Genomic DNA, 14,646 nt, shown 5'->3' on the forward strand with positions numbered 1-14,646 from the left:
TCTGAAACTGTTAAATCGCTGAAACTGAAGTTGAATTCTGGATCGATCTATCTCTGAAATCTGACGTGAATTCAAATCTGAGATCAAAATAATCCCATAACTACACTTTACCAGTAACCTGAAGTTGAATCGCAACCAAATTTCTCTCTGAAACTGTTAAATCGCCTACGAATTTCTTCTAGTCCGGCTCTCTGTTTTGAACTCATGTTTGAGATCTGAAATTTTCGATTTCAAATCCTCGTTTTATGTATGGAATCGTTTCAAGGGTAGTTACGGGATATTGGAAATACAGGAAAATCGGGATCGGTGACAATTTTGGACTAACTCGTCCATATTTGGACTAAATTGTTTGAAACGGCGATTTTTGGACTAGAGAGTACTAGGCCTGAGATGAAAGGACTAAAGCGTCCTAAGCCCAGTAACTTTGGGACTAAACGTCAATTTCTATTTAAACGATGCCTCTGTGCACCGCAAGGCTCCCTTGTTATAGGCGCACGAAATCCATGAGTTCTTGCCCTTGGACAGGGGAGGAGCCTGCCCACCTTTGGATGTGCAGACTCTCTACTACTTTTTCAGTTTTGCATGTCCAATTTGAAAACCAGGTGTCCATAAAAAGTCCAAGTCTGGAGTTTATTCCTTTTGTTCCCTCCTTGAATTGCTGGCTCCGCAAGTGTCGTAGGAGCATTACGCTCAAGTCTCAACTAAGTGGTACTTAGTGGTGCCACCTTTGTACATGGTTCATTTTTAACGTTTGTAGGATGAAATTCTTATTTTGTTGTATTTATAAAATAAGGTAGCTCGGAGACAAAAACCATGGTTTTGACAGCATCAAGTTTTGGCAATACTTATCCTAAATTTACGGGAGAATCTGGCCTATGACATAGAGTTCACATGGTACCTTTAGGCAGTATGAGATGATGGACTTTACTGCAAGAATTAATCATATGATATTGAATCGATTGATTGTTGTATACTATCTAGGATTGTGACGAAGTCGACACTTTAGCATTGCCAATCGTTTTTATGGGTCACCCAGCAAGGACTCGTGATGCATCCAAAGAATATATACCCTGTTTAAAAAGAGATCAAGAATTTGGATTATTTCGACGACGACGCGTACAATATAGATTAGGATGTACTATGTTCTGAGCTCGGCACATGCATTTTTGTCGCGAAGGTAGTACCTTGCTTTGTAATCTTAGCCGGTAAGGCATGCCGACAATCGGAACATGCAAGCATAGTTCCTTTGTTTTCGGTACTGAACCATGTCCCATACACAGCGAGTCTGGTATATATTTATTTTATGTGTCAAAATCTAACTTTGTTTTTAAGCTTAGATGCGAACCAATAATGTCCATTCGCACTGTTATTAAATTATTGTAGGAGAAAAGTTAACAATAAAATAATAACCGGAAGTGATAAAAGGAGAAGGGGAAGAATTTGATAAGTTAATTTAGTCGAAGACTTTATCTGGTGTCTTCGTGGCCATGTGATCCCACAGAAAGTCATACCAGAGGTATCGTATGAGCGCCGTTTTGGAGATTGATATAGGATATTCATTTATTTTACAAAAGTAAAATAAAGAGATTCTTTTTTTCTTTTTTCTTTTTTTTTAAAACCAATTTGAAATCAAAGATCATCCAAGTTCATTGTCATCCAGAAAGGATTGCTTTCATACAACTTGAACGATGGACTTCCCAAACAACACAAATACTATGGATTTCGGCATGTTTCATCAAGATAAACGTGTTAGAGGAAAATTGCGTTACTTTTATTTCTTGTACTTCACTCCTCCGCACTTTTTCCTATCTCCTCTATATAAAGGAGTGAAGTCTGTATGGTCCTTATCTGAACAATGTATCTACGAAAACTAGTTGAATTAATTTTGTCATGGTATCATATATCCTAAGGCTACGATATGTTAGGTTTCTCAAATCTAGGGTCATCCTATCTCCTCAGTTTTGTTTCTGCCTTCCCTAAATGTCTTTAATACTTCAATAAATTTTATCTAAACTTTATCAAACTTTATTACATCTTCTATCCGGCTGTTGTTCTTCAATGGTGTCGCCATCAACACTTCTTCACTATGAAGTTACAAACAACCACCTTACCTTTCACAAATATCGCTCTTTATTTCTCTTAAACTAGATGATACCAATTTCTTGGTGTGAAATCTCAGATGTCCTCGATTTTGATCAGCATTTATCTAGATGGTTCTTTACCAGCTCGTGCATAAACGATTAAAGATGGTGATGATATGGTTCCAAATCCTTCTTACCTGAAATGGCTCAAGTGGGATCCCTTTGTTAACATTTGTTTAAACGCCACTTTTTCTCCAGCTGAGATTTCTGTCTATCCAGCTGCACCTAATTGGTTACCTGATTCAGGTGCCTCACATCACATCAATAATGACTCCACTCTTCTTACCAACACCTCAACGTACAATGGGTCAGCTCAAGTGATGGTGGGTAATGGTAATTATCTCCCTATTGCCTTAATAGGTGACTCAATACTTCATACTTCCACTGCATCATTTACTATGTCAAATGTGTGTTATGTTCCTTTAGTTTCAAGAAATCTCATATATGTATGAAAGTTTACAGCAAAACATCATCGTTCAGTTTCATTATCACCTTGGGGTTCTGAGATTAAAAATGTAGATCTAAAAAAAGTTTTAGCTGAGGGTCTTAAAACTAACAATATATATCCTATTACTAGTTCTTCCTCACAGTCACCTACATCTTTTGTTTCAGTTACTGCTTCTTCACCCATCTGGCACAAAATATTGGGTCATCCAGCTCACAAGATTGTTCACAAACTTAGAGATACATATCAAATCACATTAATACATTATGAATTCGAATCTCTCTACCATCCTTGTCAGCATGGCAAAATAAAGAGGCTACCATTCAAAACATCAGACAGACATGCCTCTTCACTACTAGAATTGATTCACTGTGATGTATGGAGACCAGCACCTGAATTATATAATTTAGGATACATGTATTATATTCTCTCTATTGAAGACTTTAGTCAATTCCACTGGATTTATCCTACGAAAGACAGAACAAAGAGTGCAACACGTTTTAAGCACTTCAAGACTATAAACGAAAAATTTACAGTCTTCAACAATTAAGAACTTTCAGACTGATGGTGTTTTTGATTGTTAAAGGAAAGTTAAGAGACTATCTTGATGAATGTGGTATTACGGTAGATATTTCTTGTCCTAACACACCTCAACAAATGACTTGGCTGAAAAGAAGCATAAGCATATCACTAAAATGGGTAACACTCTCTCTTTGCAAGCCTGTCTACCTAAGTCATTTTGGTTTGATTATTTCATTACTGTCACCTATTATCATCAAAACACCAGCTAAGTTGCTCAATTTTATTACTCCTTTTGAAGTTATTTTCTCTAAAGCACCAGATTATTCTCTACTTAAGGTTTTTGGTTGCACATGTTACCCTTTTCTTGGTGATTCTAGAAAGGACAAATTGAGTGTAAGTCTTTAAGGTGTACATTCATTGGTTATAACACAAATCATAAGGGTTATAGGTGTTATGATAATACATCTAAGAAAGTCTACATTTCAAGAAATGTTATCTTTGATGAGACTACTTTTCCATTTTGTACTTGTACAACATCATCATCCACAGCCTCTACTGTTACACTTTTTATCCATCAAAACACTTACCATCATCAGCTAGCTCAACACCACTATTCATATCTTCTGACATTTCTAAAGAGCTGACTTCCTTACCTTAAGTACCTGATGAAGATATTATCCAAGCTGAAGATACAGTCACTCATCCAATGGTGACAAGAGCCAAAGTTGGTATTGTCAAACCCAAATACCAAACAGGTTTTGTCACTCACTTTACAACCCCCCATGCACTTTGTCTACCCTTTCCATTCCACCTGAACCAAAAACTTATAAAATCTGCTATTAAGGATGCACGATGGAATGATGCTATGCAACAAGAGATCAATGCTCTACACTCAAATGGCACATAGATTCTTGTTCCTCTTGAACCCCATATGAATGTCTTGGGGTCAAAATGGGTATACAGAATTAAGCTCGAACCTGATAGCAGTATTGACAGATTCAAGGCTCGTTTGGTTTCTCAGGGATTTCTTCAAGAGGATAGACTTGATTACAATGAAACCTTCAGTCCAGTTGTCAAATCTACTACCATTAGAGCTGTTCTTGTTGTTGTATTATCTAAGCACTGGATCATCAAACAACTAGACAGTTCTAACGCTTTCCTACATGGTAATCTTTCTGAAACTGTTTATATGAATCAACCTCAAGGGTTGTGTGCCTGCTCAAGAAATCACTCTATGGTCTTAAACAATCTCCCTGTACCTGGTATGGCAAATTTAATAGATTTCTCTCGCAACAAGGCTTTGTTAGAGCTGCAACAGATCAATCAATGTTCATCTATCGCTTTCCCGCAGCTTCAGTGGTTCTTCTTCTTTATATTGACGATATCATACTTACAGGAAGTTCAATTACCTTCATTGATTCACTCTTCTCTAAACTAAATTTTGGCCTTTGAAATGAAGGATTTGGGTACACTGCATTACTTCCTTGGGATTGAAGCTGACTTGACTTCTGTTTTTCAGTTATTCTCACTCAAAAGAAATACAATTTAGATTTATTATCTAAAACCAATATCCTTGACAGTGATAAGATTTCAGAGAAACCCTATATAAATAACCGCAATCGCACGGTGTCTACAATGCAGACAGAGGCAAGTATGGATCGTTCCCACGAGGAGCGGTGGAAAATATTTAATCAATATTCTCAATCAATTAACCAGCAATAATGTTTTTGGATTGTTGAAAGAATAATAACAGGAAAATAAACTAAGCGAATAAAACGAATCCAGCGAGAAAGATGGTAACCAGGGTTTATAGTATTCACCACTATTTTGTATTCAATTACTGAAATGAAACATAATTCATGAATTATTTATTGCATGTTCTATTGACATCACCTATTATATTTATTAGAGTCGCAAATATCACTGGGACACCCTAAGCATGGCACATCAAAAGACTAAACCAAAGCATGCACCATCAAATTGTGTTAGCGAGAAAAAAATTATACGAAACTAAATATAAGTTCAAAAATAATACCTGGCTATTCTAAGCATACATCATCAAAGGATTTAACCCAATCATGGAATATCAAATAAGTAGACAAATATATTTGTTATCTTAACAATTACGCACATAGGTTTTAAAACCGGTGAAGCAACAACTTAGTCTTTTCGATTAAATCAATATATAAAGTCATCGAATTAATATATTCAAATCAAAATAGCCTCAAAACCATATGTATTTCAAATTAAAGTGGTCTAATGCTTATGAGTGGTTTCTACTATAAAACCCTAGTTATATAATTTAAAAACACATAGAAATGGATTTCTTAAAGCCCATAAAAATAATAAACAAGAAAAATAAGAAGAAAAATTTCTTGTTTGATCCTAGGCCCATATAGTTATTTATAGTATGGTCCAACCGGATTTTTTTTTATCCGGAGGTCCAAAATTAATTAAAACATGGAAATGTCCATAATGCCCATTACTACCAAACGTGTGTGTATACACTGCTTACAAATTTGAGTACATATCTGGTACACTGCTTAAAAATTCGAGTACATATTTTCTACACTGCTTACAAATTTGAGTACATATTTGTCGCACTGCTTAGAAATCTGAGTACATATCTGTCGTACTGCTTACAAATCCGATTATATATCTGAATGCTTACAAATTCGAGTACATATTTGCTGCATTGCTTCCAGGTAGAGTACAAATCTGTAAGAATCAATGATAAATAAATTAGAAAACGTGTTACATCACATACATTGTGATGATTATAATTTTTCTTCGACTGTATTGCCATGCTTCTGGGGGCAAAGCAAGGATCTTCTATTATCGTTTTCTTCTTAACTGCATATAGATTGACTCGCTTTACGTACTGCTAGTGTCAATGCCTGCAGAAACACAAAAATTAAAACGTTCATCATAGGGGCCATAACTTATGCCCAAACATACAGAGTCTAATTTGAGGAACCATACAAACCAATGCAAATAAAACTCATAATGCACGACAAATGGTCTCCACCAATAAATCCAGAATTTAATGAACCTGAAAAACTGTGGGCTGCAGGGTGATATTACTGGCTGAGCCATCCTGCTCTGTCGCGGTCTCCACCAATAAATCCTGCAGAAATACATCAAAGTTTGGTCAACAAAAGCATCAATCTCATAGAAATCCAGCCATAATATAACTGAAAAACTATATTACTTCTGCTGAAATAAGTCGTGCAACTATGTTTTTTGTTTTTGCTAGTTTCTTACAATTAATCGACAACCAAAAAACTAAACTGGAAGCACATAATTGGCATTCTTGATGCACCTGCCATTAATCCAAAGCATCTAATACACAAACAGTTAATACATTAAGAAAAAGAAAAAAACATTAGTATCAACAATGAGAAGACATTTACAGCATAAGCTGCGCTTTACCCCGAAGCTAACATTAGTAGTTTTCCTCAATCATAGCGATAAAGAATTTAAAAGGGGTGTAATTAAATTCAAATTACCATGGGAGGTTATCAATGATTTTACATGTCGATTGTTACCACATAATGAGAAATTTTTTATCAACAGTAGCTTAATCAAATCTAAGAAGAGCCGAATCTGAAACGCATGAGACATTAATTTAACATCTAAAATCAAAATGGTTCTAAGCAAGCACAGGGATTGCAATTCAGTGGATCAATGAAGGAACCCCAACCTTGAGTGTTACTGAGAAAAGTACACATCTGTTCCAACAACGAAGTTCTCTATGTCACATTTGTTATGCAACTCAGATATGCGCACATATTAATAAATTTAATCTGCTTGCAAGGCTCTATTATTGTCATGGAAATATATACTCGATAGGATAATAAAATAGCAAAACCCAAACTCCTGAATCAGCTAATATCAATAGAAGACAATGGTCATGGAAAAAATCAATTAATGTTCCACTGAAGAAGAATTCTTTTCAAAGACATCTAAATCAATTCCTGAGTTCTACGCCATGTCTCCAATTTATGCTCATTTCCTAAGCTTTATCAAAACCATTGTTTCATCTGATGTGTTCAACTTAGTCAGCATTAACAACTGTCCAGATGATAAATAAGAAAGTTAAGTTAGCATATTAACTGAACCAAACCTGTGAGAGCAATCATTCTACACCGGAAAATCCCTATTATTGTGGCGATTTTTCAATAGCATTTTTCTCATCTTTGGTCGACTCTTCCTGCAAAGGAAAAATAAAGAAATGGTTAACCATTTAGTTGTATATAGAGTTGATAAAAAAAAGATCAACATTGGTGTCAGGGAGAACAGACTGGAGCTAAAATGCATTCTTAAAAACGACAATCGTTGCAAGATAGGATCATTCTTTGATAGTAATTAACTTAAGGTTAGTTATTTGTATACACGACTCATGGAGACTGTATTGGCTAATGCAACTCCATAGCAGTTGGGGCTTTAGTTCAATATTAACAGCTCAACACCATAGTACCAACTCCATATGCTCATCATCAACGGCCGGTTGTCTCCCAGCCAACTTTGATGTCGTTTGATACATATGGTTGATAAGCAATACCAAAAGGCAGTACCAATGGAGTAACGGTGGTTTTGAGCAGCAAAAACAACACACGGCAAAAGGAAACACCAATGAAAGCCTATTCTACACAGTAATCTACTTTTCATGGATTTCATAGGTACATCAGCGGGAGAAAAAGAAGCAATACCAAAAGGAGGGAAATTAAACCATGGTTGTACCTGCAAAATGGCGAGTACAAACCTATATATGAATACGTACCGCGTAAAACACATCAACAAAACTAGAATCTATTTTAGTATTTCACACACGTACTGAATCAAACACAACAAAAAGAACTTACTATCACTATGTGACATATGTACTAAAGATTCTTGAATTACAAATCAACTGCATGACAAGAATAGGTGACAGATCTATGAAAAATAAGAGAATCGAAAGACATATTACCGTATTTAACATACTTACTGAAGGATAAGACTAAAAAGGTGACAAAACTATGAATCAAACACAACAAAGAGCACTTCATATCAGTATCTGACATATGTACTTGTGGATAATAACATCTGAATCTACAAACAAGCGTGGTTTTGAAGCGAAAAACAAAAAGATGATCAAATTAAGGAAGTTCTTTTCAGTATTCCATATATGTACCTATGATTCATAAGTAAAAATCAATTGCATGTCAAAAAAACTTATAAATCTACAAATACAACAAAATCAAAACAGTTATATCTTAGTATTGCATATATGTACTTCTAGATCAAGCAAAAAAAAATTAAAAAACTATAAATACAACAAAATTAAAGCAATTTTTATCAGTATTCCATATATGTACTGCTGATCCAAACAATTTGTAACAACAAACAAGCATGATCTGAACTATTTTCATCAAAAACTACCAGTACATCATATATGTATTGATGGTTCATAAAGAAAAACAAAGTGAAAAAAATCTAAAACTAACAAAAAGAAACTAGTATAGGCAAATCTCAGAACGAAATAAACAAAAAATGTGAGGATCCATCTAGATCTGACCTATTTTCACGAGAATAAACTAATCAAGCATGGAGATCGAAAAATCAAACATCAAAAAGGACCATATATATGTACAGATCGAAAAAATCACCAAACAATGCAAGATCAAGAGAAAGAAAAAGAAAATAGGTTCCCATTCATATCATCACCATCATCATTCCCAATATTTCCAATCATTCAGATTGTGTCCAGCACACAGTACAACAATAATTTGATTGATGATGATAATTTCTTCCTAAATCTCATCAAATATAAAAATCTTTTTTGCTGAAAACATGGGGCTTAACTTGATTCATGTCTATGAACGCGAATTGAAACAGAAATGATTTAAAAAGTGTGAGAGAACTTACACCGGAGTGAATCCCAGGGCGATTGGTAGTACTCTTGAAAGTAGTGAAAAGAGAGATACAACAGATCAAAAGAACAATGAGTGCAACAGATAATCGTTCTAATAATCCACGAAGTCTCCATAGTTGTTTAAGCTGTCGATTTCCTCTCCTTCCAAACACATTTCATGCCCTGAAAAACAAGCAAATACTCAGATGAGATGAGATCAGATCTAATGAGCACTAGAATTATCCTAATACAAAAAACTAGAAATTAAAGAATGAAGAAAAAACAAGATTTCCTGCATCAGTAGAGAAGAGGAGAGGGAGAGGGAGAGGGGGAGAGAGAGAGAAACTGAATCTGAGAAGAAAAAGAATATGGAGAGAAATTGGCTTATGTTTCTGTTATATATAGTAAAGGCTATTTTGGGAATTCTAAAAATGCACGTAATATTTACACACGTGTGCAGGATCTGGGCTTAAAAAATTAGGTCCATTTTTCTCTTTTCTTTTAATTATGGACCTACCGTTATTGGGCTTTAGTGGGTGGACCTGCCACTAACTAAAAACACTAGAATAGTACCTATTGGTAATTCCTAGAAATAAGAAATCAAATCCTTAACCGTGGTCACCACGGTAGAATTCCTCTTCCTCTTCTCTCATCTTTCTGCTCTTCAGTTGGCCTTTGCGCCAGCACCAATCCTCTCTTCTCGTTTCTGCTCTCTGTCTCTTTCGGCTGTCGCCGACGGCCCCACTCATCGATTCTGTTTCTCTCTATATATATGTGTTGTCTTGTTGAGGGCCAAGCAAAGATAATACCTAACAAATAACTGCAAGGCCCAGTCCAATACCAGTTTGAATTCATCCCACGTCCAAAATCTCTCCAAATTCTAACCACCAACCAATCTGTTCGTCTCTGACCAGCTAGAACACCTTGCTTCACCGGCACGGAAACTCAACCAATTCTAGTCGACAATTATCTCCAGCACTCCCTGTACAGGTCACAGTCTCACATTCCCGTCCCTTAAGCCCTTGTAGAATGAAGGTACCCACTACAGAGAACCAATTCTAGCTGCACTAAGAATTAGCGCAGTCCAGAGTATCCATTCACACACTTTCTAAATTCAGGCCTCCTTTTGAAGTCCGACCAAGCCATCAAGTTACATTCCATGTTCAGTCAGGGAATCTAACTCTTCACCCCCACTGGTTGCCATGATTCGTCCAACGACTCCAAAATAGACCCATCTTCTCGGACAGGCCAACACCCGCAATTCCCGTCTCAACTGATCGATGCTACAGCACCAGTTTCTCTTTTCTGAGCTGTTGAACCACGTTCCCCACTGGTTGTCATACACTGAGATAATATTACTCGACTACATTTCTGCATGTCCATTTCTCAGTTTCACCGTTCAGCTAAAATTGTACTCGGTTCAGCAGCATCGACCGGTAAATAGCAACATCATTTTAAACTCGATTTTTTCCCAGTAAACCACTTCCATCCATCCATCCATCACCGGACAATATTCGATCGTGACTGCCATCAGCAACAACACCACTCTCCACGGCAGTAAGCTCTTCTTCTTTGTTGTCAAACCATCTTAATTGTCTTCCGCCAATAAAACCCTTCGTACGAACACACAGACTACAAACTTGTTGACTTCCAATTGCTCGCAACTTCCACTTCAAACCAGTTTCGAACCATGTAGGAACACTAGGTGACAGCAAACACCAACACTGCAATCATCCATTCTTCATTTTATGCTTTCAGTCCAAATTGTAAAGAGCAGCAACCATTAGATCCAAATCGTGTCAGTATGATAAACCCACGATTCCATCTTGCTTGAATCCAACAGCACCTCTACTTCCTTGACGCACAACCACATCATTTATGGCTAACAACACAGACATTCAACTGTCAGCGATCGAAGATGAGATCTCATTCAACTAGCTGAGTTTATTTGTTTTCTTCTTCCTTTCTGTCAAGCTTCTTTACTGAGAAATGCCAACGAAACCCATCTTATTCCCTGCTTGAGTGGAACAAAGAAATCCACTAACTCTGGTCGTGCGATGAATGTGTGGTGCACTAGCTCAAATGGTTAACTAGGCAGCCCACAGTCCTTTAAGCTCAGTGTCTTCTTGGCAAACTGAATTGCAGCATTGATGCCTTTTGCCCCAAACGCCACTATAACTCCCGGTTTAGCTATATAATTCTCCGATGACCGGGTTCATTTGTAATTTCTACAAAAACACTAAAATAGTGTTATTAGCAACAATATTGAGTCCTAACTAATATAAATATGGGTACAAAATGTAACACACGTGCTTATCAGACATCAAGCCATGCAGTACACCAGTAACTACTTATATAAGACATTCTGATCTTGATGGTGAATTATTGCCTGATCCTCTTCAGTATCGCGGTCAATTTTGGGCACTTCAATACCTCACCCAGACCAAACATCAATTTTGTTGTTAACTACGTTTCATAATTCATGAAAGCACCTTGACACTCTCACATGCTTATGGTTAAACGTATTTTACGCTATCTAAAAGGTATTATTGGTGAAGGAATTGTTATTTCTGCTGGTGACATCTCCACCATTCGTGGTTACTCATACTCATATTGGGTTGGTTGTCCCGATACTCGTCGTTCAACATCAGGCTATTGTATCTTCTTAGGCTCATCTCTCATTAGTTGGTCATCCAAGAAGCAACCAACAATTGCCAAATCTTCAACTGAAGATGAGTATAAAGCTGTCAGTGTCCTCTCTTCAGAAGTCATGTGGTTGTCTCAACTGTTTGCAAAACTTGGTATCATTCTTAAAAAACTTTTTCAGCTTTATCGTGATAATCTGGGTGCTCGATATCTTGTCAACAATCCTGTTTTCTACGCAAGAACAAAGGATATCGAGGTTGATTATCAGTCTATCAGAGAACTCCTTGTTGCAGGTGATATTGATGTTGAATTCATTCCCTCCTCTGATCAACTTGCGGACATTCTCACAAAAGGTCTAACCTCAAGGTTTTCTGCTCTAAAGTCCAACCTGATGCATTGTGTGCCACTGCTTCATCTTGATGGGGAGTGTTAGAGTAAAACTGTGCTACATTTATCTTTTACGTTTTACTTTTATCGTTTACCTTTTGTGTGAGTTTATCTCTGTACCTTTCTTGTATTTCACTCTTTTCTTGTTTTTATCTTCTCTATATAAATGAGTGAAGTCTGTAAGGTCCTTATCTGAACAACTCATCTATGAAAATTAGTTGAAATAATTCTGTTAATATGATACATTGTTAAACTCCCCACCCACATGAAAACAAGTAAATAGTGAAACTTGTTGTAAATAATTGATTTCTTGTTTTTGGTTTTGTTTCATCAACATAGAGTTATAACTGGAGTCTGACTTTATGAACAACACACTCATTGATGAGTATCCACGTGACATTTTAATCTCGCAATCAGTAATATGGGTTATATTGATTACTTGTAAAAGTTTATAAATTCAATGCTCTCTTTTCTCGAGGTGAGTCGTGCATATTTTTCGAAGAATGTCTTATCTCTTAGTCTAATATTTAAATATGACCAATTCATAACTACTTGTGTTTTTGACAAATAAATAATAAAAAATTATTCAATTTTACTTTTTTTTATTTTTATATAATTTTTTTTATTAATAGCAAATTAAGTTTGCATAGATTCGTTTATTTCAAAATCAAATCGTAACATCTTAGGGGGAGTTGTGGAGGTATTATTAGCACATTTTTTTTATCAGTTATCGCCTAAATGACAAAAATAAATACTATGATGATATATTAATTACTAACAACTTTTTACCTAAAGTTCATCTCCAATTCCTAAGGTTTTGTTAACAAATTTTACCAAAATTTAGAGACAAATTGATTATGTGGGCTTAAGACTCAAGGTCATAACTATACCCTCACTTGGCTATGTCATATTTCCTTATCACCTTCACCCGTGCATTTGAAATGAAAATTTGGTGAAAAATGTCTTAAATCCTAAATGTCATGCTACCATAATTGGAGATACTCTAAATTTAAATAAGGTTATATATAAGGTCTTTGGAACTTTAGGTAAAAAGATTTATATCCTTACTTTATTTTTCATTTACAATGACCCATAAAATAAAGGTGTTAATATGACCTCCACCTTGAATGACATTGACGCCTTGCATCTAATACCCAGATATTCGGCAGTGGTTAGCCGAATGAAATATAAGTAATGGTTCGTCCTTTAACCGAGGGATTTTCAGTACAATCGACTCCGAAGTTGGCAAAAAACTCAGCAGTTAAGCGTGCTCAGGCTTGGTAAAAAATAATGATGCTTGTTACAGATCATCTTTCGAAGGGAGAGCCTCAGTTGAAGTAAACGAGAAAAGGGGGAGCAATCCAGGGATGGGTGACCTCCAGGGAAGTTGCTGCTAGATTACCGCAGAGACCGGATAACCGCAGTGGCTAAGTGGGGACAATATTGGTGAAAGGGGAGGGTCATTACAAATGGTATCAGAGTCGACGACTCACCTTCCGAGGGTGGGAAGGTACGCTGGACGGGGTTGGTCCAGGTGCTTCTCGTGAGGGACAATGAACGTCGGATATTTGGGCTTGTATATATATTCCAGAGCCGAAGATGGATCCAATTTAAGGTGGTGGTATTGTAATATACCCAGATATTCGGCAGTGGTTGGACGAATGAAATATAAGTAATAGTTCGTCCTTTCCTAACACCGAGGACTTTTCGACACAATTGGCTCCTGAGGTGGCATAAAACTCTACAGTTAAGCGTGCTCGGATGGGAGTAATCCAGGAATAGGTAACCTCTTGGGAAGTTGTTGTCGGATTACCGAAGCGATGCCCGTTGAAAACCCCATACTTCCAGATAACCGCAGTGGCTAAGTGGGGACAATATCGGTGGAGAGACGGGTCATTACATTGCATTGGAGATGCTCTAGGATCTACTAGTGTTTTAAAAAAAAAAATCCTCTCTCTCCTTTCCTCTTCTCTGTAAGAAGAAAACCCTAGGATCCATTAACATATTGCTCATATTTGGTCATGTCCAGCAGCATACCGATATGCAAGGTCTAAAATGGAGATGACTAAGCATGCACGTGATAGTTTGTCCAAGGCGGTGAGAAGGATGAATAAATTTGCTGATTTAGGTCGTCGAGATGTGGAATTTGAGGTGGTAGAAATGGTACCATTGAAGCTAACGTATCAAATCTGGAAAAAGATTTATAGCAAAACCGTGTATAGAGGCTTGATTCCAAGGTATATGATGGCCCTTTTGAATTGATGAAAATAATTGGTAAGGTGGCTTACAGACTCGTTTTTCCGGAACGAATAGAAAGTAATCCAACTTTTCATGTCAGCTTCTTGAAAAATACCATCCTAATTTATTATACACTTCAAGACAATAAACGAAGCGTGCACCACCAGTAATTAGGGATACACAAAACCGAACCAGAACCATGAACCAAACCGAAATCGTTATATTTTTAACCATACCGAACGTAAACCATTCATCCAATAATAATTCATGGTTAAGAATTTAGATAACTAACTTGTCTCGGTTCGGTTTTGGTTTATCCATAAAACCAAACCGACTAATAAGAGCCATCCATTATTATTAATCTTAGCCGC

The 14,646-nt window shown here is 36.5% G+C and overlaps 1 long non-coding RNA gene across 2 annotated transcripts; it reads right to left on the reverse strand.

The window, feature by feature from the left end:
* Positions 1-6,195: 6,195 nt before the first annotated feature.
* On the reverse strand, positions 6,196-9,125 carry LOC113302280. Of its 2 annotated transcripts, none has more exons than XR_003336731.1 (3): positions 9,019-9,125; positions 7,235-7,321; positions 6,196-6,235 (listed from the first exon to the last, which is right to left on the reverse strand). It is a non-coding gene; the product is annotated as an uncharacterized LOC113302280 (long non-coding RNA). The 2 variants fall into 2 exon arrangements; XR_003336732.1 differs by lacking the exon at positions 6,196-6,235 and adding an exon at positions 7,097-7,151.
* Between the last annotated feature and the right edge of the window lie 5,521 nt (positions 9,126-14,646).

The sequence above is a fragment of the Papaver somniferum genome, chromosome 8 (assembly GCF_003573695.1).
Source record: "Papaver somniferum cultivar HN1 chromosome 8, ASM357369v1, whole genome shotgun sequence".
Taxonomy (NCBI): domain Eukaryota; kingdom Viridiplantae; phylum Streptophyta; class Magnoliopsida; order Ranunculales; family Papaveraceae; genus Papaver; species Papaver somniferum.